The sequence below is a fragment of the Chaetura pelagica genome, unplaced genomic scaffold (genome assembly GCF_000747805.2).
Source record: "Chaetura pelagica isolate M959 unplaced genomic scaffold, ChaPel_1.0 scaffold109, whole genome shotgun sequence".
NCBI lineage: Eukaryota > Metazoa > Chordata > Aves > Apodiformes > Apodidae > Chaetura > Chaetura pelagica.
The window spans coordinates 9981143-10007613 of NW_009970725.1; positions in this window are offsets into that span (position 1 = coordinate 9981143).

The window sequence follows — 26471 nt, forward strand, 5'->3', positions numbered from 1 at the left end:
TGTAGGGAACAGAAGAGTAAGATAAAAGGAGAAAAAAAAAGAAGGAATAATTTTATTCTGTTGTAGGCAGAGAAAATCATTACTGTTTTCTTTATCTCAAGAGCTGATCCATAAGCCCTTAAGTCTCTAAATTAGGGGAAAAAGTTACCTTTAATCAAGCTATTTCTGGATCTACATGAAGCGGTTATGCAATATGCAAAAAAGAAATCAGTGAAGCAGGGACCTGCAAGTTTGTAATACATCCTTTTTTGTTTGTTTCTTGTGGAAAACAAACAAAAAACTAAAAAATCAGAAGAAAATTTTCAGCTTTTCAAAACATTTCATAGCAAGAATCATGAGACTAGTCTATTAAAATTTGCCCTCTTTATGGTGGAAATGCATGGTGTTTATGTTTGGCACCTTGTAAGATGTGTAGAAACCTGTGAGAACTAACATTATGCATGACTTTCAGGAGTAAATATATAACGTCTCTTTAAATCCTGCCCTTCTGACTACTGCACCTCTTTCTTATTCTCAGGCCCTTTTTAAAAAGAAAAGTAAGATAAGTTTTGAAGGAGCATAAGGAGAAGTTAGAGAACAGGAAAACTGCTGATTTTTTTTCTTCTACAGCATTTAACAGATGTCATGGGCTGAAACTGGGTCTTTTAGAGTCAAATCCCTGAATCTGCACAAAGTCACCCAGGCCAAGGATAATTTTTACCTCACTCCAAAGCAGATGTAACAGCAGTTTTGTTGTAACTAACCAAATATGATGTATCAAACATCATCAGCTTGTCAGCTTATCTGAGATGCAGACTCAATAGTGCAGAACATGCTGTATGTTAGAGGCACCTATTGATTTCAGTCCTGGTGGGTTCCCACTTGGGGTTGCCTAGTGCTTTTGCTAGCACACACCAACAGTCTGTGTCATTTTCTCATAGTGGGAGAAAACTCATCTCTAGAGCTTGAACTGAAGAGCCTGAACCAGAAACAGCTCATCAAATTAATAAAGACAGCAACAATAATACACTACTACTTTTAATAGTAATGCAATAGGGTCGTATTAGGAGTGGTGGGAATAGCAATGCTGTTAATAATTTATAACAATGAGAGAAATAACCTCGTGCAGGGTCCTAGTTGTTTGTATTATTTTAAAAATTAAATTTGGATCCTTTTTTACCTTATCAAGATTGTACAAAATTCCTAAGATTTATGCCTACAAGCCATTGCATAAAGCCTTGTGTGGGTTAGGCAGGGATGTGTCTGTCTCCTTCTTCTCATTTTAGTGGGAAGGATTTTACTATGTTTTTGATAAAGTGCATTATTCAGCACTCCCTTTCCCTCCCCTCTCTTCAGTTACAAGTTGAGCCATTTCAACCAGGGGAACAATTTCCTTTCTCTTTGCCAGAGTGTGAGGGTGCTGCATATCCCCTGAGTAAAAGCAATGTAGTTCACATCAGAAATCAACATATTTGCCAGCTGTTTGCAAAGTATAGCACATTTTTCAGCTCCTAGTCCAGCATCCTGTCTGGACTGGAGAGAATGTGCACCTCATTGCTTTTTATAAAAGTGTAAGCTAAATGGGGCAGAAGAGGAAATGGAACAATTTATTCCCTTTTCATTGAAAATATACTAGTTAATTTTTACAGAGTAGCTGTTCTGCCAGCTCAGTGGTAACCAGCATATCTAAAAATAAAAAATAAACAATGTAAGGAAAATGTCATTAAGTGGCATGCAGTACAAAATATGTATAGCAGTTTATTTGTTGCTACTGCTGCTCCAAAAGGAGAAATTCTGAAAACACATAAAAAAGTTACAGCCAAATCCTGTTTTGTCTTTACTATAGAAATATTGACTGTTGAAGTCAATGGTTCCCTTTGCCCAACATAGGACTTCAGAATAAGGATCTGTGCAGCTTTGGCAGCTTCTCACTCTTTGTTTGGATCTGATGTATGTATTTGCATGTCTTGAGTGCTGATGTACTCTGTGCTATCACTACAAAATTGTAACACCAGTCCACTCTCTATGCTGAGCCTTTATCAGTTCAGTGACAACCTGGGAATCCTCTCTGTAATGTCTCTGATTTCTAAGCAGGGATATTCAGGTAATGGGGAGCATATAGGAAAATAAATGAGTTTGTTACCTGGAGAAATTGGAAAAACAGCATGGATTTCTCTAACCCAAACTTGTGCTATTTTTGCCAAATAGTCTTCAATTAATATACACTTGGAAACAAAAGCACCTATGTATATTAATTTTCAGTTGTTAGTAAGGTACTTTGAAGAGGAAGATTATTCAACACTACATATTTTTTAATTTGATGTTGCCTTTAATATTTTCCTATTATACAGCATGAGAAGAAGGGGTTTAAAAATTTATTTATTAGAATAAATTATAGGAAGTAGCTGGGAAAAAAAGAGTAAATCTTCTGCATTTAGTCCTTCTTCAGGTCCATGAGGCTCCTGAAGAATGTTGAGACTATAGAAATAACTCACCTCATTCAGCTATTTCAGTGGTTCTTGTTAGACTTAATTTGTGTATTCTTTATGACTGATCAAGATCTTGGAATGATATTGAAACCCTTGGAAAATTTTTATTCCTTTTCCCATACCACTTTTATCTTTGTGCCTCTGTTTTCTTAGTCTCTCTACTATTGTTGCTCTCTATAGGGTCCTCTTCATGCAGTAATGAGCTCACTCCACTGTATTTACATGCAGAGCAGAAGACCATATATCATTTATATCCACAGAATGATACTTCCCAAGGATGCTCCTTTTCAAAGCAAATGTCTCTGCATATTGGGAAAATGTAAGCCTTACCGTAGTCTACAGCTGAAGATTCATAGCTTACAGGTATGTTCTACTCTATGGAGGAAAAGCTAACCACTATTTTGGTTCTCAGTGGACTAGGAAACCTGTAACACATTGAAAGTTGCCCAGGGCACAAATGAGTGTTTGGAAATAAAACAAGAGACCTAAACTTGCTTCCTTGCGCACACCAAATCATGCTTGGAGCAAGTAGCCTGTCTCTGTTTAAGGTGAGATGTTGTTTGCACAGGGAGCAAGTGTAAGGGTTTGAAATCCCACAGCCGATCTCTTTCTAATATAGCAAAAGAGGTACAATTCCAAGTGATTTAGGTGTTGTGTTTGGTACAAATGGACAAGATGAGTAAAAGCAAGAGGAGAAGCGGCAGTAAAAGTGTAACACATGACTGAGCAGGCATACTTCCAGCTACTTGCACTCCCCTTTTTCCAGAAAAAATATTTATTCTTAGTTTTAACAAAGGACATATTTACAGGATTCAGAACATCATCTGGCTTGAGGTGAAGTTGTTTCTACAGTTCTCTATTGCAGTGTCTCAGAGGTAAGCTCTGCACTTCATGTGTGGACTGCAGTGGTCTTGTGCTCCGATTCTTCAGTAAAACTCATAGGACTATATAGGTTTCTGTTTACCAAGTGTGACATTTCACCCAAGAAAATCAGTTTGAACACACTAACCTGTGATGAAAGACCACCTATTAGTGATTGGTGTGACTCCAAAGGAATAATTTCCTCTGTATAACCTGTTGCTGCACCTCTGCACTTTCCATTTTATGGGTTTCAGGAGGAAAAGAATGATTATTGTTTTCATATCTAGAAATCCTGAGGATTTCCTGGTGGTATACACAACACACTAGAAGAAGATAGGGTTGCAGTATAAAACATTTAAGACAAGTTCAGAGAGTGGACTTATTTAGTCTGGGGAAAAGGCTTTGGGAAGACCTTATAGAGACCTTCTGGTATCTGAAGGGGGCTACAAGAAAGCTGGTAACGGACTTTTCAGCAGAGGCAGTGATAGGACAAGAGCTAATGGTTTTAAACTGAAAGAGGGGAGATTTAGGTTAGACATCAGGAAGAAATTCTTCACCATGAGGGTAGCAAGGTGCTGGAATAGGCTGCTCAGGGAAGTTGTGGAAGCCCAGTCCCTGGAGGTGTTCAAGGCCAGGTTGGATGAGGCTTGTGCAGCCTGGTCTAGTGGGAGGTGTCCCTGCTCATAGCAAGGAGGTTGTAATCTGATGATCTTTAAGGTTTCTTCCAGCTTTAACCATTCTATGATTCTATGATTTTATGAAACTGTGAATAAAAATGAGTCCTTAAGTAGCTGAGAACTAAATAAGAAAACAATTTAAAGGCATAAAATAAAGGAAAACAAAGTATGAAAGGCAGCACCATCACTACCCCTGACATTTTGACTTTATTGTAGTTGTTCATATTTTTCTTATTGCTTCAGCTGCTGAAATTGTACTTGAAATAGTAAATAGTAATAAAATTGCTAAAAAGTGTACACTTGCTTTCATTATTATTTTTTTTTTAAAGTGTGCTAGTTTGGTTTGGTGGGTTTTTTTGGTAGCAGAGGAAGAGCCCCAGGAGTGGCTCTGGTAAGAAGCTGAGAAGCTCCCCCTGCTCCAAACCCAGCCAAGGGGCCATTGGAGGGACAATGGATGCACCTCTGCCATTAAACATACGAAAGAGCTGATAGAAGACCTAGAAAAAAAGAAAAGCTGAGCTGGAGAGGTGAAAGGCAGTGCTGGAGTGAAGATCCCTTGGTTGGTAAGGAAGAAAAGGAAGAAGGTGCCCAAACTGAAGTTTCCTTGCAACCCCTGGTGAGATGGCAGGCTGTCCCTCTGGGACCCTGGGGGGAAGCAGGGAAGGACTGTAAGGAATCCTTCCTCCTGAGGAGAATAACGCAGCAAGAACCACCAGCCTGTGAACTGGCTCTAAACTCCATCCCCTGTCCCCCTGTGCTGCTGGAGGGAAGGAGGGAGAGAAACGGGGAACAAAGTGACTTGGGCCTGGAAAGAAGGGAGGGGTAGGGTAAAATATGCAAGCCCTGTTCTTTGTGTTGTCTGTGTCCTGTGTGTGTTTGATTAGTGGTGAATTAAATTATTATTATTCCCTAGGGTTCAGTCTGTTTTGCCCATTACCTTAAAGGATGAAGAACCTTCCTTGTCCTTTGCCTCGATCCCTGAGCTTCTAGTTGGCCTTTGTCCTCCCCATCCCAGTGTGTGTGTTTGGAGTGGGAGGGAACTTGAGTGAAAGGCCACGTGCCTGGCTCTTTGTTGTTGTGTTAGGTCCAAACCACAACAATAAACTCTGCACCTGAGGATGAAAACTGCAATGCAGAAGCATCTTGGAATTTCCAAAGTTGAAGAAAACAAGATAGTTATATATAATAAAAAAATATGAAATACTTGGAGTTATTTAAATTAGCTTGGTGTCCCTACTCTGTGAGTTCTGAGGTTGATAAATCTGGATTTTGGTTGATATCCTGGCTTCCCCACAAAAAACTTTTCTGACTTTCAGTATCTCACATAATTTCTCTGCAATTTAGGGATCTGTAAGAACCAGATTATGTTTCCCTACTTCACAGAGGAATTGTGAAGTCAAGTAGTGTACACATACTCTCACTCTCTCTCTCTCTTTTTCTGTCTTTGATGGATAGGTACTAGAGTGTAGGCAGGCAGATGTAGAAAAATTACAGATATGCAGATGGACTATGCTGTTTTTTTAAATCTAAAGTTTTAAAACATGTTCACATATTCTCTCATATGTGTATAAAGAAAGAATTTTGTCACATTGCCTTTAAGAACTCTTTCATTTGCTGTCTGCTAAGCTCTAGTTTCATATAGTATTGCATTCTTGCTAAGAAAATTATTAAACAACCCAACTTGAAAACCTCAGGCTAAGAAAAAGATTGTTTTTCATCTTGTGTATGAAAAATCATTTTACTTTGATTTGTTTGCCAGGCCTTTCTGCTGTCGTATATGCAATAACCATATAGAAAAGGTTTCCTTCAGTAATTATCCTTTTGATTTGTTTTTATGGTAAACTAGAAATAACCTAATTTAGGCACTTTTGCCATATGTTAGGCATGTAGTTGATTACAAGGTGTTCTGTATTTGCATGAAAGAATTTTGCAGGTTTGATAATTTTCTGCAACAGTTTGAACCTTTGGGATTTCCTATTAAGAGGATACTCACCGTCAATATATGGTTGTTCCCTCCTACATATGCTTCAAATGTAGTTAAACAGCTGTAATCATTCAGTTGGAGTTGAAACTCTAATTGTAAAATGTTGATTTGTAAAGTTTGAAAATTATATGAAAAATGATAATTAAGCTCAACATATGAGTCCTCCTGTATTTCCACTGAAGAATAGTGCCTGATGGAGCCTGGAGTTTCCAATAAATTTGTCACGTTCTCCCTCCTTGTAGCTTCCCTTCAGTTCTGCTCCATTACCGTTGATCATACTGCTGTTACCTTCCTGAATAATTAATTCCCACTCTCACTTACTGCAATGTGTAGCTATCTTGGAGAGAGCTCTGCATGCTTCATCCTGTTAGCCTTCCCTCGCTGGTATGGTTGCACAACCAGCCCCAGGACTTAGAGGTTCAACTTCAGAGAACGTCTTCTCAGGTTGACTGAAACCAAGTTGCTTTTCTTCACCAACTCTTCATCCCCATTCCTCCCAACAGGCCCTACCATCCTCTTAAACATAAATACTGAATATATGTACTTCTGTCTCCCAGCAATTTCAGAATCTCTGGCTGCCACCTACCTCCATTCTCCCTTGTCTTCCTCAAGGACAAATGAGCTGGCTATGTAATTTTATCTCCCTGGGACTGGCTAGCATGGTCTATATCTACTAGAAGCTTTGTGGAAACAGACATATCTCTTGAGACTAAAATTAAGGGGAGTCAAGCAACAATCCCAATGCAGAGGGGATACTGGCTTTGCCTGTCAGTGACTCATTTCCTGGCACTGTTGTTCAAATCAGTAAGTGGGCTATCTATTTAATGTGAAATAAATTCCATTTTGGAAACTAATTTTTTGGAGGGTAAAAATTTCTATAACATAAATATGAAATAAAGGTCTTCTCTTGTCAGAATTGGCTTGGTTTGAACACTATTTAAAGATGTGTGCATGAAAAACTCCAGTATAAATATTTATTTTTTAATAGCTATTTAGTAGACTTAGAAATTCCACAAAGCAGTAGATCAGGAATAGAAACTTTACTAAAATGAAAGAAAAAAATCAGATTATTGATGTACCTATCTATCCACACTACTATCATGACCCTTTAATCAGTTAATTAATTTCTTTAATGCCCCTTTTAACACTTTCTTTTATGGGATGACTCAGGCTAAGCTTGACAGTCTATGGGGAACAAGCTCCAAAGAGAGCTTTAAAGGCTACATGCAATCTTTTGAAAATAAAACTTTCCTAGGTGATAAGTGATTTCCATGCATTCAAGAGAGATTAATTTAATGATCCCTTTGCTGTAAGTACAGGAAAATCCCAGTGTTTGTACAATCTCCTCAGTTAATTAACTGAAAATATATAGGTACTTCTGAATTTCTATGTGCTAACCAAACCCAAACTTTTCATTACTTGTAGATAATGTTTTACGAAATATGATAACAGTATTTAAAAAAATCTGCCTAACAGAATAATATACCAATGTAGAGAATTTTATACTAGTAAATACTCTATTTTATTTTATTCAAACTATTTTAAATTTTTTTCATCTTTTAAATGAAATTCTACCAAACATGTTCTCTCTGGGAGCTGGCTGTTTAAATTAAGTAGAAATAATTGGCTGTAACCTATAAAGAGGTGATTTGTGGGAGGCTTTTTTCTTTTTCTTTTTCTTTTAAAGAAAGCTGGAAGGCAGGTTTAAATATTGTCATATTATTGCTGTTCTTTTGGGTCCTGAAATAATAATGTACCTTTGGAGAAAAAATAATCAAGGTTTGTTATTTTACATTCTCTGATGTGTAGAAAATGCACCACAGAAAGTGAAAATTTAATTAAAACTGTGAATAAACCTAAGTACATTTAATAACTGAACTAAATAGTTGTATTATGCTATTATGGTAATACTTTTTTTTCCAGTTATCCTGTACCTGATGTAGCTGAACATTTGTGAAGCAGTCTGTAGATGCGATGTGAGTCAGATCTTTTAAAATCTTGTTATTTTTAATGTATTTAAGCAGAGGTTCACATACTTGATATGAAACATCCTTACTCAAAATATTATTGCCTGTTCATGTAAATTTGATTTTTGTTCTCATGAAATAATGCATGTGATTTCAAAGGTCTGATGTTTTTGATTATTTGTATTATCATTTCAAAGCCCAGGTTCTGTATAATTCTATTCAAAGATAAAATTCAGCTGTAGGTCAGCCTGGTGGTCACAGACAGTGTAAAAAAATAAAGCTTGTAGCAACAGCAGTATGGAATAACATACGAGAATTTATGTACAAGACAGTGTTTTCTGATACTGTTGCTCTAGTTTTTTAAATGTTGATGAAAATGTAATTCATGCTTTGTGCTAACTAGCGAATAATAAATACATATAATATATATATGTGTATAAATACATACATTCAAACAATGGCATTTTCTTGCTATTTAAGCTGATTTTGTGTATGCATGACTTTATTGAACTTCAGTGGAGTTCAGAGCATTTATTCTTATATCCAAAATGTACCCATGCTATGGCTACTAAGGATACTGTAATTGTGGATTTCCCAGTCAAGGGTGTATTCTGAATGATAATGTTGCATTAGGCTACAGTTTTGTGTTTAATTTCCTTTGAAAAAGAATAGTATAAATGTATTTGTCTGAATTTGCAATCTTTTGAACCTGATAAATTCAGTGCCTGCCTCCCTGCTTTGGAGTTGCTGGAGAAAGGAATGTTAAACCATTCTCATTCTTACTTCGTACTGTTTTCCATTCGCTTTGCACAGGTGTAAATGACTACATGGGGACAAAGACAGTGAGAAAACAGGATTTGAGGTTAAAGCAGAAACACCATTTTTCTGGTAGTTCCAGTGCAGCTGGGCTGGGTTGCCATATGTATGTGAAAACTGGATTTCAGCAGTTGTACTTACGCTCCCATATATTCTCCTGGCCTGCAGAAACTAGGGAATTAAATGTTGTTTGTTTGGTCGACTAGCTGGCCTTTGGAGTGTATATGTAACATGCTGTGTGGATGAAATTCAGAGGTCATGTCTGAAGACTTCTCCTAAGCATGTTAGAAGAAAACCTACGGTGTGTCTTTCCCCAGGTAACCAGCTGGGGCTTCCAGAAGTCTGTGCAGTGTGTGTTTAAAAGGTTTTGGTACTGATGATCATAGATCCTTTGTGTGTGTGTGTGTATCTGTGCTTATGTATATGTATATATAAACATATACATACATAAATGTGTAGTTGAATAAAGATACTAAACGCATACAGAGAATTTTTCTACCTTTCTTGAATTAAGAGTAAGTAAGGCAAAGGAAATGCATCTTTAACCTGTGGAACAGCTCATCCTAACTTGTGTTATTCTGAAGCATTTACATGTTTTCCCTTCAAATGTTTAAAAATGAAGTCATCGTGACCAAAAACAAATACTGATAAATGTTTCAGTGTTCAGGTACTGTCTCTTGAGTTTATTTCTCTGTTACCTTTTCCTGTTTGCTCATCAAATGTAATGTCCTTTCCTTCTTCCCCTCCTTTATTCCTCTCTGTACCTTTTGAGAGGCTCTTCTTTGATTGTTTCAGTATGGATTATCTTCCTCAACCAGCTAAGATCAAGATGTTTGAGACTTGAAACACCTGTGGAAATGCTGTCTTGGCTGGTGAGGGACAAGGGACCCTAGAGGTGGGACAGCATGGTCTGTACTGCAGAAAAGGTCTTTTGCGTAGCTACCAGCTAGAGATTGACCATACAAACCCCTGAACTCAAATCCACCTCTATTTGCTGAGCCATGTTATTCTAAAATAATTACAATGTTGATTGTGTTGATTGCCTGTATTGGGGCTGTTCCAGTTTGTCTTTCCTGGCTTTGATCCAGGATTATCCCTTGGCTTCACTGGCCATTCAAGCTTAATTTTCTAATTAAACCAGAGACTCCCAAAGGCTTTCAGAGATTGCTGTTGGACCCCAAAGATCATCTGCATGCTGCACTGTGTCAGTAGGGCCCTAGGGAACTCCTTCGTGGGCAGCCCATATGCCAGACGTGGGCTGGCAGCAGGCTTGGCAGCCAAGCAGGGCTGCTATCCCTCAGCCTGGGGCAGCCACGGGGCCGAGATCACTACCACACTCTGCAACAGGGTGCTCACCCCCAGCTACTTTGCCAGTGCAGCTAACCAGCTCCCTGCTGTCCATTGCAAAGGTTCTGCCAGAGGGCTGTATTCCTTGTAAAATCCTCTTTTACTGCTCTCCTGTTTGAGGGGAAGAGGAAAGGACCTGGCTCTGAAGTGTTGGCATTTGTAAATGCTCTTGTATGGGTTGTGTGGAGTTTGCAATGGCTCTGGAGGAGCTTTGAATAAGTCTACTTGGTGCCTATTGTCAGAAGATTTCACCTAGTTGGGCCAACTGGTAGATCTGTAGCTGGCCCACTTAACTGATTATAAAGTGTCATGTAGATAATGAGAGATAATGTTCTGAATGAAAATATCTAGGTAGAAATGCCTCAGTGCATTTAATGGGTTATGACCCTTGTTTCTTCTTCTAATCTTTATTTGGATACACTCTGTATCAAAAGACTGCAGAGCAGAATTTCATCACCTAGTGAAAGCATTTGTTTTCACTTTCCAACTGCATCCTCAGTATGTGTAATTCAATAATGCCTTGATCAAGCAGCTGTCCTAGCCACTCACTATTACTGTGCAATATCTTCTCCTTGTTATATGTTGCAACAGAATCACCATCTAAATGAAAGATAACATAATTAAGTGGAATGTTGGGTAGTATCAGAGACAGAGGCTTTCTTTGCTGAAAAGGGAGCTGCTTTGCCAGAGCTGTGTATTTTAGTTGTCAGTAATCATAACATCAACCAAAAGGTTATAACTTTATTCCAGGCTATTAAGTAAGTAAAGCACCGATTAAAAAGAGCCTTTTGACACTAAGGAAGTGTGTGTGTTTGTAACCAGCTCTCGAATGTCCTTTTTTTTCTTCTCTTTGAACTCCTAGGGAGCTTGTGCATCAAACCAAATAAAAAAAAATCTCCCGAATTTCCATTGAGCAAATAGGTTAAGGAACACTTTAGTTACTTAGACTAAACTGTCTCTAAATAGTGCAAAAGAGGTCAGAGTTTCCACTCTACCATATTGAAGGTATACATAAAAATCTAATAACCAAAAAAGAGTGAAAGAAAGGGCAGTGCTTTAATTAAAGCGTGAATGCATCACTTATTCACTGAGAGACCTTGACCCATTACTATGTCTTCCCATTATAAGCTTCATACCTTGGTCCTCTTGAGAGCTCCTGGAGTGTTTGAGCGCTTCACTTCTACTGGTGGTCTCTTAAGAACCATGCTGCCACTGTGAGTTGAAAACAAATCAAAGCACAGATCTTTCCCAAGAAAGGCTTTATGTTTTCATTAAAACTTCAGGTTTTTAATTAGGGTGAATCCTTGTTAACTCAATCTGTTGGAAAATACAGTTTGCTGCATATGCAATGCCTAGCTACCTCTAATTATACTCCCTGAAAAGATGGGGTTGCTTTTTCATACCACAGTGCCAGTAGTTAGCTAGTAATATTCTAACACTGAACAATCTAATGCTAACAGTTTAAGAAAAAAAATAGTTGTCAATGGAACATGTTTGACTGACAGTTTTATAAGGTAAAATTCAGAAAGTAGTACTGAGAAAATACGTAGGGCAAGGGCAATATGATCTGGCTTTTGCCATGCTGGGCTTTACCCTCACAGTGGCAAGTGTCTGTCCAGGAGTGAAATGATAAAGGAGTATGGCAACTGACTCAAAAGCAAAAACATACCATGGCATTCTTCAGGGAAAGGAGGGCATAAAGATTTGCCCTGAGCTTTAATATCTATGAGTTTTAATATTCTTGGAGTTATTTCGTTATGCAATGATTACATTACGATACACAAAGTATATGGTATATACTTTAGTATAATATACTTTCTTTGACTCAGCTAAGGGCCTTGCCCATCAGGCTAAGTGACATGCTTCTGGCTGTACTTTCTTTGCCCTCAGAATGTGATTTTGGCCAACATAATGTGTTCTTGGCCAACATAATAACCCAGCTTCAGAAAGAAGGGTAAGAGGTATTCCAGAGTCCAGTCTGTTTCCAGCAGTGGTTAGTCCAGCAACTGGGATGTTATCTTAGGAAATTTGAACAGTGGGTTGCATATTCCTCAGATTTAGGAATGCATTGAATCCAGATTTCTGGTTTTCTGGACAGATGACCGAACAACTAGATTGTAATATTAAAAATAAAATGTGCTCCATTCATATCACCACTAAAAGAGGACACTTCACTCTAGCAAACAAAGGTGTAAGATATCAACAAAATTTAAAGCTTATGGTACAAAAATTCAATGTAAAAATAAGAGGTTTTTTAAACAGTTAATACAATCAGCCTCTAGAATAACTAAACAAGAATCCTAGTGGATTTCTCATTACTGGAAACTTTAAAATTGACATTTAATGTTTTTCTAAAGAATATGCTCCAGGTCTATCACAGCTATTGAGATCTGAAGCAATAATTAATTCAGGGAAGTCCCATGACCTGTCAGACTATATGATCACAATGGTCACTTCTGGCTTTAAAATCTATGGAGTCCCTAGCTTCTGTGCTGTGAATGCCAATGAGGCTGCCAATTAGTGTGCTTTTTTTTTTTTTTTTTTTTTTTTAATTTTATTATGTGGACATGTGTTCACTGGGATCTAGGCTGAGACCACCAAATTAATTTTTAAGTCATTAAAATGCTTCATTCTCTGAATAATGATTGTCACAAAACACAATCAGAATGTAAAAGAGAAGGCATCTCATTCTTGGAACAAAAAAGTAAGCATAAGGAAGTAGTAAAATTTTTTTTTTTTTTTTAATTTTATTATGTGGACATGTGTTCACTGGGATCTAGGCTGAGACCACCAAATTAATTTTTAAGTCATTAAAATGCTTCATTCTCTGAATAATGATTGTCACAAAACACAATCAGAATGTAAAAGAGAAGGCATCTCATTCTTGGAACAAAAAAGTAAGCATAAGGAAGTAGTAAAAATGTATATTTAGTGATAAATGTATATTAGTGGTATAAAGTATAATGCATCTTTTTTACTATCTCATTCTCTCCCATCACTGAATGCCAAATATAACATGTCTAATAATTCATTTCACTGCTGTTTTTGTTGCTTAAAATAGAAAGAACATTATTAAGACAGTGCTTGATGGGGAAGGTTTTAATGCCAAAGCTGAGATCTAAATATCTTAAGTAGTGATTGATCCCTGGTCTCAAGGGAGAGAGGATGTCTAGTCAAAAGGCAGAGACAAATATGAATAGTCTAGATTTTTTCTCCATTTCAGGTGCATGATATGCTTTTGTTTTCACTAAAATCTTTGGTCTCTTAATTGCTTTATAAATTATTAGCGCTTGTGCAATTTAAATAAAAAGACACAAAATATAGCTACATGTTTGGCTTTAAAGAAAGCAAAAAGGGCAAATAGCTTCCAAGTAACTAGAGGCTTTACATATTAAATAACATGCATGTTTAGAAACATGAGACCAGTGACTGCATTATACATCTCTGGTGGGGCAAGCATGGCTTTTTAGCAAGCCATGAAGGTGACATCATACCTCAGGTGCAGCACAGAGTAATGAGCTTTCTCTGCACGTTTGTTTTTATCTTAGTTATACCAGCAAGTGCTGGTGTGCTTGATACCAGATGGGATTCCTAGCAGCATTTCAGCTGCTCTGGGGTGGACTTTCTTATCAAGATCCCTGAGATGCTAAGGTTAAAAGTTTGATCCTGTGCAAAAATGAAATCAATACTATTATTTTAGCATTAAGAAAGGGGTATTACTGCAAAATCTAATTTTAAAGTCCTTCCTTTGGTTACTGATTTTACTCTTTCTGTCTGTGTGTCAATAACCTGTAAACAGCCCAGTTGGAAAGGCCATATTAAGTGAGAACATTGCGTTTTCTGGATTTGGTGGCAGTCTATGTTCTGACATGGTATATTGCAGTAATAGTTTTTCTGTTTCTGTGTAAGTGGGTGCTGTCTCTAGGGCTCGATTTCTGCAATGTAATCTCTCCTCTTTAACAAAGTCTAATATTATTGAGTGACCAGAGAAATAAAGAGCACTTGTGATTGTCTTGCACTTGGAAAACTGCAGCTTGCAATATACTTGCTCCTTGAAGACGGTGGCCATTCAGAGTACTAAAATTGAATTTGCAATTACTGATTAAGAAAAGCATTCCTGGTATTTTTTAAATGATGCCCTCTTAGAATAATGGCACCATTCACTTTTGTTTCATGTTGGACTGAGGGAACTTCAAGAAACAAGACAGCTAATTGCCTGTTACCATGTGTTTGAACTGGGAGCAAGAAAGGGAAAAAGTCTATGCTTTCAGTCAAAAAGATTTCCAAAGATATCATCAGGAGCTTGTCTTTTCTCTGCGCTAGATTCTAAAAATGCAGAGGAGGAGAAAGCCAGCAGTCTGGACAGTGCTGGGATGCTACTTGGAAGAAGCTCAGTTGCCTTGGTTTGCAAAAATCTCTGCTGTGGAGTAACCGTGAGCCACTGATCACACTTCAGGAATCCAAATGTTAAATCTTTTTGCATGCCCTAGAAGGACCATGTTGATCAAAACTTCTCAGTGTTTTCATCTTAGGGCTACCTCCACTGTCTAGGGAGAGGAAAAATGGGATGACCTTGTGCAGCATTGCTTGCACCCTCAGCAAGTTTGCTGATGACACTGAACTGTGTTGTGAAGTCAATATCCTGGAGGGAAGGGATATCATCCAGAGGGACCTTGACAGGCTCGAGAAGTGGGCTAGTGCAAACTGCATGGAGTTCAACACGGCCAAGTACAAGGTCCTGTACCTGGGTTGAGGCAATCCCATGCACGAATACAGGCTGGGAGGATTAAGGATTGTAGACAGCCTAGAGAAGAAGGACTTGGGGGTAGTGGTGGACCAGAAGTTTAGCATGTGCTGGCAATGTGCACTTGCAGCCCAGAAAGCCAACTCTGTGCTGGGCTGCATCAAAACAAGCAGAGCCAGTTGGTTGAGAGATGTGATTCTCCCCCTCTACTCTGCTCTGGTGAGACCCCACCTGGAGTGCTGTGTCCAGTTATGGAGTCCCCAACTTAAGAAGGATATAGAACTCCTCAAGCGTGCCCAGAGGAGTGACACAATGGTGATCAAAGGGCTGGAGCAGCTTCCCTGTGAAGACAAAGTGAGGAAGTTGGGGTTGTTCAGCCTAGAGAAGAGGAGGCTCTGTGATGACCTTATAGCAACTTTCCAATATCTATCTGAAGGGGGCCTACAAGAAATCTGGGGAAGGGCTTTTTACACAGGTGTATAGTGAGAGGACAAGGGGCAATGGTCTGAAGCTTAAAGAGGGGAGATTCAGGTTGGACATTAGGGAAAAGTTATTTCCTGTGAGGGAGATAAGATGCTGGAACAGGTCACCCAGGGAGGTCTTCAAGACCAGGTTTGATAGGGCCTTGAGCAACCCAATCTTGCAGGAGGTGTCCCTGCCCATGCAGGGGGGTGGAGCTAGATAAACTAAGGTGCTTCCAACCCAAACCATTCTATGATTCTATGAAGGTGTTTCATTTTCATTTGAGTTGAAAAAAACCTATTTTAAGTGCTCATTTATTACTGCCAATATTAATTGTTTTCTTTACCTGCTCATGTGATTAGGAACGGTGTAGAGGAATTTTGTTTTGCTTTCTTATTTTTTTTTTTTGCAGATCACTTTCTTGTCTTTTACAAACACCAATTGCCAATAGACCACTCAGAGAAATATTTATTAACATGGTAATAATTCTTTTTTCATTCAAGCAGTTAACCCTGATCCTTGAAAAAATAACTGCAAGACTGTGGTGGCTAGACCTTTTGTGCTGCAGTAGCATCTGCCACAGGGCTGCCCTGCCAGGACTGCTCTAAAGAATGCTCTTAATGCAGAGGAAATCTTTTGGTGTGATGCCATTCCATAGGTGATCTGCCTTTTGTCTAGACTTTGATGACAGAAAAAAAAGATATGGCTGAAATGTTTTAGTTGTACTCAGCAAACTTGGTGGATGTCAGTAGCTGATTTTATTTAGAGCACCTGCAGGAACAGACTTTGCATAGCTAGTTAAGACTGGAATCTATATAACTTCCATATTTACATTACTAGAGTACCTTGTGTAAGCTCTTTTACATCACTGTCTAAAAGAGACAACTGGGTATTACTGGGGACTTTTATTCCCACATCCCCCTGTAGGCAGGGAGGTGTTGACAGATGGTTTTCTGCCAGACTAACCTCACAGATGTGGGTATTTTCTGTGAATGAATCACTTATTTACTGAGATACTGATTTTTAGTTGATTAATTCTATTTTTGGTTCCATACAGAGGTGATTGGCTAAGTCCAGCCATGTCTCTTTGTAATACTAGATATTTTCTTAAAATCACAGAATCATTTTTGTTGGAAAAGACATTTAAGATCATCAAGTCCAACCATTATACTGCCAAGTCCACCATTAAACCATGTCTCTCAGCACCACATCTACACATATTTTAAATACCCCCAGGGATGGTGACTTCATCACTTCCCTGGACAGCCTGTTCCTGTGCCTTAGAACCCTTTCTGAAAAGACATTTTTTTCTAATGTCCAATCTAAACCTTCTCTGCACAACCTGAGGCCATTTCCACTTGTTCTATTGCTTCTTTCTTGGGAGAAAGACCAAACCCACCTCACTCCAGCCTTCTTTCAGGGAGTTGTAGAGAGCAATAAAGTCTTCCCTCAGACTACCTATCTCCAGGCTAAAAAAAACCCAGTTTCCTCAGACACTCCTCATAAGACTTGTGCTCCAGACCCTTCACCAGCTTCAATGCCCTTCTCTGGACTCACTCCGGCATCCCAATGCTCTTCTTGTAGTGAGGGGCCCAGAACTGAACACAGTATTTGAGGTGTGAACTCATCAATATATATTTGCTCTGTGTAAAAGTATTTTGGGGATCACATCAATCAGTTTCTAATCAGCCTGAAAATAATTCAGCAGTGATGCCATTGTGCCCAGTCTTATTTTCCAAGGTGAAAAATCCCTAATTGATGTGTAGATTTAATTTTTTCATAGTCTCACCAAAAGAATTCAGGTTAGATGATCTCTGTGTAGGTAGTCTAGCCCAACATCCTGGTTAAACCAGAGAAAACATCAAATTAAAACCAGGGACTTGTTCATGTGAATCTTATAAGTACCAGTGATGGAAATTCTGTAGCCTTCCTGGGAAATGTGCTCCAGTGTTTGATCACTCATTGTGGAAATATTTTTGTATTTATGCCCATCTGGAGATTTCCTTGTTGCAACTTGTGACCGCTTCTTCTTGCCCTTTCACTGTGCATCTGTAAAGGGGCTGGCTCTATGTTTACTTCATGAGACTTGGAGGCTGATGAACTTGCTGCATGACCACTTCACATTTTGTTGTTTCTTCCTTACTATGTCGATAACAATAGTGTTCTCTCTGTCCTTTTCGTTTCCTTTGGTGTTATATTCTTAGTGACAAAGTCAAGAACATATATGTGCAACACTCCTAATTTTCCTTCATTATTACCTCCATGTTTTTATGGATTCCACTAATTAATTATGAAATGTTTGCACAACATTTAAAATATATTCATTAAAAATAAATGAGCGTGGTGGATTTTATGAAGCATTAGGATGGTTTCTTTTGCTTGTTCACTTAGCGATTTGCAAAATGTAGTAATTCCCAGAAGGCCTCCCAGTTTTGATTATCTCAAGTCAGCAAGGTAAGGCTGTTGCATTATTTGTTTGTTAAAATATTCAGAGCCAAAACCTACCATTGCCTTTACCTAGATGTCTCCAAGATACTTTATTATTAATCACACTAACAAAACAACAGAATCAGCTTAATGGTACAGGTTACCAGAGATGCAACATAGCAAAGTCTGTTGGGCCACATAAAGCAAAGCTTAGTATTGGACTAGAGCATAATAAACTGTATGAAAACAAAACAAAACAAAATACTTACATTGACATTATTACTTTTCTCTGAGTAAAAAATAAATGGATGGGAATATTGTCTAGCAAATGAGCACTTTTTATTGAACATGAATTGATATTCTTCACATACTTGACAGATAAAATTTTGATGCATCTGCTTTAGGCATGTGCATTAGATTTTCCAGAGTTGTAGGAATGTGCGTATTTAAGTGTATATATACATTCACATTTTTAATTATTCAGTATGGTTAGACTTGTGTGTGGATTCAGTGAAAAACTTGGTGTCAGCTCAAGTAATTATGAAATAGTTTTGTTTTTCTCTTGTAGTCTTTGGAAAGAAGTGGTTTGACCGAAGAGCACTTGTGATTTTACTAATGTTGTTCTGGAGTGGTATGTCTGGTCTCTTTCAGAGGATGGAAGAACAGTTATATTGCCTGCATGGATCTTACGTTTCCATTTCAGCTGCTTGTAACTCCTTTTTCTTTAGAGAACTGATCTGGATTCTGAATGCCATTTATGTAATAATTTCAATCACTTGAGATAAAGTGTGATAATCTTGTTTAAAATCCACATCTGGTAACTAAGCAGTTCTCCAGATGTTTTTTTTCTTTTGTCTGAAGAGTGTGCAATACTAAAATACTAGTGAATTGCCTAAGTTAGACAATTCTAGTGAAAATAAATCAGAATATTTGTCTGCTTACAGTAGATACAGGAACAACTCATATTCTAAAATGTAATCTTTCTTTGGCAGTACTTGGTAAATCAGTCTCAAATACAGAAGAAAAAAACTATTGTTAGCCACAGATAGAAGCAGAAATTCAGAGACTCTTTTATTCTGCATAGACTCATGGATCCCATCACATGCATAATGGGTTGTGAAGAAAGTGCACTTCGACCACATTTCAGTCTCTTCTAATATAAAGAATCACAATCTTATTTAAAAACAAACAAACCAACAACCAACCAACCAAAAACTTATGACAGCGGTATTTTTCTAGTCAATTAAGTTTTCATTGTGGTAGACTGTATTTTCTGTATCTGTAGTTCTGAGATCCTGTTTAAGCAGTCCTGGAGCATTCTGGTGTCCTTGAGCAGCCAGTTATTTGGGAATCAGAGGGAATTTAGCCATTTCATGAACATAATTGTTGACATTCCTGAAGAAGGTTTTTAACCCCCAAAAAGTCTAGAAAATTGACACCACTTGTTCTGCCACAGCATCAAAGATGACAGTTTCAATTCTATGTATGTAAAGAAAAAGTGCAAAGATTAGAAAGCCCCAGAGCCAGACTCTGTCCTAATTTTTTCTGGTGTTATTAATGCGAGACTAATCCTTTCTGCTGCAAGACCTATCTGTAAAATGCTAGTGTTTGCGTTCCTCATATTTATTTGTAGAGATTGCAGATTCTTCTAATCAAGCATTCTGTGTTTCACCACTGAGTACAAGTCCTACCTAAGTACAAATTGTAGTAATAATTAAGTGGGACAAGCCATTTCCTGCTTGTTTCTGGTCCACACAAATCCGCACATCTGAAAATGGCTGGACTACTCATGGGATTATCCTTCTACCCAGAAGCAGCAAAAGTTCCTCCAAGCAGAGAAGACAATACATTTTTTATTACAGGATACCTGTCAGTTTGCAGTGGGCTAATTTAATAGCACCCACCTGAAAGGCATTAGCTTTAATCTGAGATGCACCAGGAAGATGGACTAATGACAATTTACCATTTATAAAAGTATTTACAGAAGTCCCCAAGTAAATATAAGTATTTAAAGCCAGCAAATAAATGCACCCAGGAAAACCACTTTCCCCCATGTACCAATAAACAGCAGAAGTTCTCAGTTTCATGGGCACTGCTGGCTCCCCAGGTATCCACTTATTCTACCAACATCTTGAAAGAAAATTAGAACAACGTGATTAGTGAATTCATTAGATTCAGAAGAGATATATTCTGCTTGCTGCATTTGCTATGTTCTACTTTAGCATTGGGTCTCTGTGTTCTCAGGAGCCTCCAATCACCCTAATACCCTCCCTCAACTTTGCAACATAACCTGATAAAAGGTAATTTGGGCTTATCTTCTACGTCTGTATCTTCTCAGTGGAGCTGGCAGTAAGTACTAGTACATGTTGCTGATGTGATTTGGTTCAGCTAGGAGGATCCTCAGATTCACCCTTTCTCTTTACTCAGGAAGCTCCACTGCTCCCTCTCCCTTACTGCTTTCAACTCCTTCCAGCATCTTCCAAAAGTTGTCTCGTCATTCTCATTTTCTTGCTAACTCCAACTGTCCAGAAACTGAAGAACAACTGAAGGGGACTTAGATTTAACAAAAAAGGGAGGAAAAAACTATTATCAAATCTCCTTGTGCTCACAGTCTATTGGAACCATGCAATTTTGGGGTTTTTTTCTGAGTTGTGTGCCATACTATGTGGAAAGTTAAAAAAATCTTGCACTGGTTTCCTCATTCCTGTGAGGTGCATAGGGAAAAAAACATAACTGTCTGTGGAAGATCTGTGGGAGTGTCTTCTTTAAATGAAATCTTCAATTTCCCTGTCAGCTGTCAAAGATTTGAAGAAGAGCTAAACTAACTAGGATGCCATTCTGATAGGGTACTATTTTGTCCTCTGAGACCTCTTCTGTCAGAGGACAGCTGATTTCTGTTGTAAAGATGATGAAGGGAGTGGAACATCTCCCTTATGAGGAAAGGCTGAGGGAGATGGGTCTCTTTAGCTTGGAGAAAAGGACACTGAGGGGTGACCTCATCAATGTTTATAAATATGTAAAGGGTGAGTGTCAGGGAGATGGAGTTGAGCTTTTTTCAGTGACGACCAGTGATAGGACAAGAGGCAATGGGTGCAAACTGGAGCATAGGAGGTTCAATGTGAATATCAGGAAAAACTTCTTTCCTGTGAGGGTGACAGAGCACTGGAACAGGCTGCCCAGAGAGGCTGTGGAGTCTCCTTCGCTGGAGACATTCAAAACCTGCCTAGACAAGTTCCTGTGTGATGTGCTCTGGGTGACCCTGCTCTGGCAGGGGGGTTGGACTAGATGATCTTTCGAGGTCCCTTCCAACCCCTAGGATTCTGTGATTCTGTAGCATGGTCAGATGAACTGGTAGCAGTGTGCTTGCAATGCCCCTTCATGGCTACTCCACAGTAGATCTTCAGAAACGAGTAAGCAGACCAAATATGCTCCTGTTGCTAGAGGTGATAGTGGAATAACTGAAATTCAGAGTGAGGTTTTTCTACTATAAGCAGGGAGGGCAGCAGTAATGTAAAACCAGTTACAACATGACTTAAGGGGTTATTGAAGCTGTCTTCCAGTTTTTACCAGCCATCCTGGAGATACTTAGCCAAGGGTGTACCACACTTACAAGAGAAACAAGTTTATTTTTTTTGTTAGTTTTTTTTTTTTTTTTTCCTGTACAGCACTTTGAAGTCATGTTATAAACACAGTACTTTGGGTTGGATGTGGCAAATTTGAGTCCTCTGTGGCTTCTCACATAAAAGGAGGAAGCAGCCCAGCACTGCAGTTTCCCTTGGACAGACGAGGATCACTGCATCACAGGCACAACTCCTCACCAAGAAAACTGGTTTCTCGTGTGTTACCCAGCAGCTGCACTGAATCAGGAGTGTGGAAATCCCTGACTTCATTTGAGTCAGCAGGGCATGTGGCAGGAGGAGAGTGCTTTGCAGGATGTTCATTAAGGGAAGAGATATCTTCTGTACCAGACTGAGAAACTATTTAATAAAGAATACAAATATGGAATAATTTGATCAGTGTACTAATGGTCCCACACATGTGCAGTAGTGAAATGATCTGTCTCTCTATTTCATGCCATACATGAATTTGATGGTCTAAGTTTAGTTTCTAACAGACCATGTCTGACTGTTTAGATGAGCAAGTGTCCTCAAAAGAGGCCTGTAGTTGTAAAATTAAGTGCATCCTGCTGGGTCAAAAATCCAGATTCCGTTTGCCATTTATCATCAAAGATATTATTTGGTACTTATATCTGCACTTAAAAAATTGAAGAGAGGAGCTATTTCATAAGAAGAATAACTCTTCTTCCTGTTGTTAAACAGATTGTGATTGTGGAATAACTGGATAGCTTTCAAGAACATAGAAGAGGTTTCAGAAAAAGAGGTTTTTAATGCCTTCTTCTAAGGTCTTTTTATAAAAAAGTCTTCTTTTGCTCCTGCAGAAGCCAAGGGAGATTTTGCATTGAGTGGGTTTAGACCCTTTGTATTTGCAAACCTCAGCTACACTTTCAGCACAGAACAGACAGGCCAACCACTCAGTATTTGTCCACAGGATGAAGAGAGCACTGAAGTCAAAACATTGTTGTCAGTATATAATGGGAGCTCTGTAGTACTGCCACACTTAACTCTTTTCCTCAATGGCAGTGAACTCAACAGTCTGCAGTGCTTTAGAAAATGTGATCGATTTGTAAAGCTTGCTGTGAAAGTACTTACCAAAATTTCAAAACATATTTACCACTTTGACTTCAGTAGAGCTTATTTATTGCCTCAAGTAGGGAGGCATAGCGTCTAGTTCTCTGTAAAGTGGTTACCATTTTTTTCTGGGAAGGGCTGTAGCCCTGATGCTGTGCAAATCTTTTTGCTTTTTGTTGTGCCAAGCAGTGTCTGTAACCTTTATTCATGTGGGTAATGCATGTTAGAGGAAAAATCGCCTTTAATTTGCACTTGATGAGAAGAGGGGTTATTAGGAGTGACATTTTTAATGGTCAGACTCCCTGACACCACCCCTTGGGAAAATCATCCCAGCAGTGAGCAAGAGACACAATGACCAGATGGGTGTGCTGAGAAAGTCTGAACTACTTGGGGAGAGGAAGGAGAAGTTGAGGGAAGTCCTATACTCATGACTGAAGTAGAAGACATCCCATCTTGAGAAGACTGCTCTGCTTGTTTTTCAGGGAAGTGGTGGATACCTGTGAATCTGGTGAGGAGGAGTGGGTTGCTTTGCAGTCTGTCTGGTCTGGTAGGTGCTAACCTTACTTTGCACTTACTTTCTGAAATGTTGGAAGATGGATATAATAAGGAAAGGAATGGACAACAGGCTGGTGGCCTGTATGGTGATGAGGGAAAACAACCCCAAAAGGCTGGGACAGGGAGGGATGTCAAGAGGCTACTGGAGTGCTTCCAAAGGTTGCAGGTGTCCAGTCTTTTCTATCACCTCCTCTGCCTTTTAAGGACAAATGTTATTAACACACATTTTGAAAGAATGGATTGAGATTTCTCTGTTCTTCGTGCAAATGAAGCAAGTTTTTATCTGAGAAATAATATTTTATTATTTCTTTTGTCATGTATTTTATTTCTCATTTATTTTCTATGTTGAAGCACTGGATCAAAAGCTGATTTTTATAAGCTGATTTTTCTTTCATACTTTCTCAGATGTTCTTATCTTTTCTTTTCAAAATATTCTAGTCCATTTTTGAATAAAGCAGACTTACTGGATAGCAAATGGTCGTCCCCAAGAAAACATCACAAAGTATTTTTCTTCATGTCAGGACAGTTCTGTATGCCTATCATCTTGGATATTTTACTGTCCTGGTTTCATCCCAGGTGAGCAGCTGAATGAAAATACTTTGCTTTTTAAGATTTCATCAGCTTCTGTGACTAATTCCCTGTTGTTTACAGCATCAAATGTAGTTGTAGTAAAATGACTGTCATCACAGAAATATGACTTCATTTGGGTAATTAACAACAGTAGAGACAGATGAACTTCTGAGAAGCAAAGATGTTGCTTTTCATATAGATGTGTCAAAATGGGAAAAAGATAAAATATAGGCCATTTGGCAGAACTCCTTTTAAATGGAATGTTTTTCAAAGTTTTCTGTGAACATTCAGCCACTTCAGAACAGGTGCATTCATTTCACAAAAACTTCATTGAATTTGAGTCAGATTTTAACAAATCTAATGACTGCCAGCTCTTCAGAGCTTCCCTGAAGTGGATTTTGTTCCCTTAAGTCATGACATTATTTCCTAAGGATTTCTTAATCAATGTTTTGCTTTGAATTTTTTGAATAATTCCTTTGCAGCTTGCTGTAGGGAACCTTGAATAAACAAATCTGTAATGCATAAATGTTCTCTTACTTCCAATTTTTGTATCATGTAATTAGATGGAAAGTTAATAAGCAGACAAGATTAAGATTTAGCTGATGACTGTATTGTGTTTCCACAGTGAGCTGAAATAGATAGGAATAATGTATCAGTTCTGCAGTCTCCCCTCTTCCCAACCTATCTCTGCTGTATTGTGTACATGCTGATGCCTTTCTTTGCAAAATGCTAAAATTCTTCATGCCTTTCTCTCCTTTCATCCCTGCACTGTTTTTTTCCTTTGGTATCATTGAATCCCAGCCCTCCAGATACTACGTGTGCCGATAAGTGCTGTCTTCTTTTACCAATATGCAAAGTGGAGGCACCCCATCACTGCCCACCCCTCCTTCCCTCAGCATTTTCAGACATTGTCTTCCACAGCACAGACTTTTTGCCTTGTGTGGAATTGACTTTCCACCTCTCTCACAGCCTCAATGCCAGTGCTTTATCAATGGAAACTGCCTGAAACAGTCTTTCTGCCTTCAAACTCTACCAGCCCTCCACTGCTTCATGCCATCTGCAAATGCCTCTTTGTCTCTTGTCTAGTTGATTTATTTCTGTCTCTCCTGTGGTGACTATTAAGCTCTGACATGCCTCTCTCAAATAATGTGAGCATGGAGAGGAAGTGGGAGTGCAACTCCCCAGTTCTGGCATATGAAGTTCATGTTGGTGTGCATGCTTCTCCTTGGGGCTGGAATGTTTCTTGGTGTTTGTTGGTGGCACCTTTCTTCTGCACTGACCTGCAGCTTTGAGCAGTTTGTCTGGGTGACCCCAGACAACTTGCAAAGCATCCTGTAGTGCAGAATGTGACAACATTAAATGAAAGAAGTGATGACCAGGATGACCTGATGCTGCATGTACTTGGTATTTAAATATTTGTCATGATCAGGAAGCCAGTTTAAATTCAGCCTTCTTTATAGTAGTGATTTGAGTGTAGAGTATTTTAGGCAAAATATCTCAGACTACTTAGTATCCTTAAAAGGAAAAGCAGTGTTTTGGTCCAAGAAAGAAACCTTTAATTAAAAATAATAATAATTGCAGTTTATGTTAACCTGAGCTCTTGAAAGCTCTCTTAAAATAGAGATGAAGTTGCAGTCGTTTCCTCCTCGACCAGGTTGAGCTGTGATGATACTGTAAGCAAGTTTCTTTACCTTTAGCAGACTAATGACAGGATTTTCTATTTGGTCATGTGCTTAAGTCAAAAAGTGCCTCTTAAGAGGATATCTACTGGGTATCTTGTACCAATAAAAAATTTGGAAGGGTCTACATCCTGCTATGATATGTCCAGCTGACCCCACTCTCTGTATGTTTCCATATATACCTTGCTGAATGTGCCTGTGGACCAGTAGAGGTGTGTGTTATTCTGCAAGCACAACTGAGAAAAAGATGGAGCAGAAGTCCAGGAAGTGCAGGAGATTTCCTCATCCAATCTTTTTAAACATATGAGATGCATAGTGAATTCTCTGAATGGAGCTATGGTACTATGGAGAGGCTAAAATCTACATGAGGCATCAATGTAATTTTTACTGGCAGGAGAAGAATTTGATCACTAAGTGACATGCTGGCCATATGACAACCCTTAAACAGTTCCTGTCAATCAGCTACTATGTGTCAGTACCCTGATTTATCTTTTCAGGGCATATATCCATGTACATTATCATCATCTGAAAGAGAGAACAGCATTACTGAAAACAAAAGCCCATGCTGGTTACCAAGAGAAAGGAAACAAAAGACACGCATCACTGTAGTATATGCATGTCCTGGTGAGGATTTCTGGTGTGACTTACAAGATGAAGTATTTAGAGAAAAAGGCCCTAAAAATGTGTTCCAAAATTTAGACGGGAAAAAGTAAGAAACAAAGAGACAGATGTGCACTAGAACTTGAGGCATCGCTGCCTGACTGCTCTAACCTCATGTAGGCTAATATCATCATCTATGGAGACATCCTTCCAAGTAATTTGCTTGATTTTTAACTGTAGCCCCAGTCCAGTTAATCATTTAAACATATGCATGATTTCAAGCATGTATTGTTAAGAGATTAGAAAGCAATTACAGCTTGTCAAACCTCCTCAGACATGGTTAAACCCCTTCTCTTCATCACAGTCCTCTAAATATAGCTGCATCTAACCAGAGGACAGTTTCAGAAACACTACACCCCAGTTTTGTGCAGGGGTGAGACATGTGTGGGCACTCCTCCCTATCCCCCACATACCTTGAGAAGGACACCTGTACATATAGGCCAGGTGACAGCAACAGTACACATTGAATAATCAGAATGACAGGGTCTTAAAAAGTGTAACTGGAGGTTGGTCAGATTTCTGGGCAAAACTGGCTAAAAGAGACACGCTCTCAAAATGGTATTACC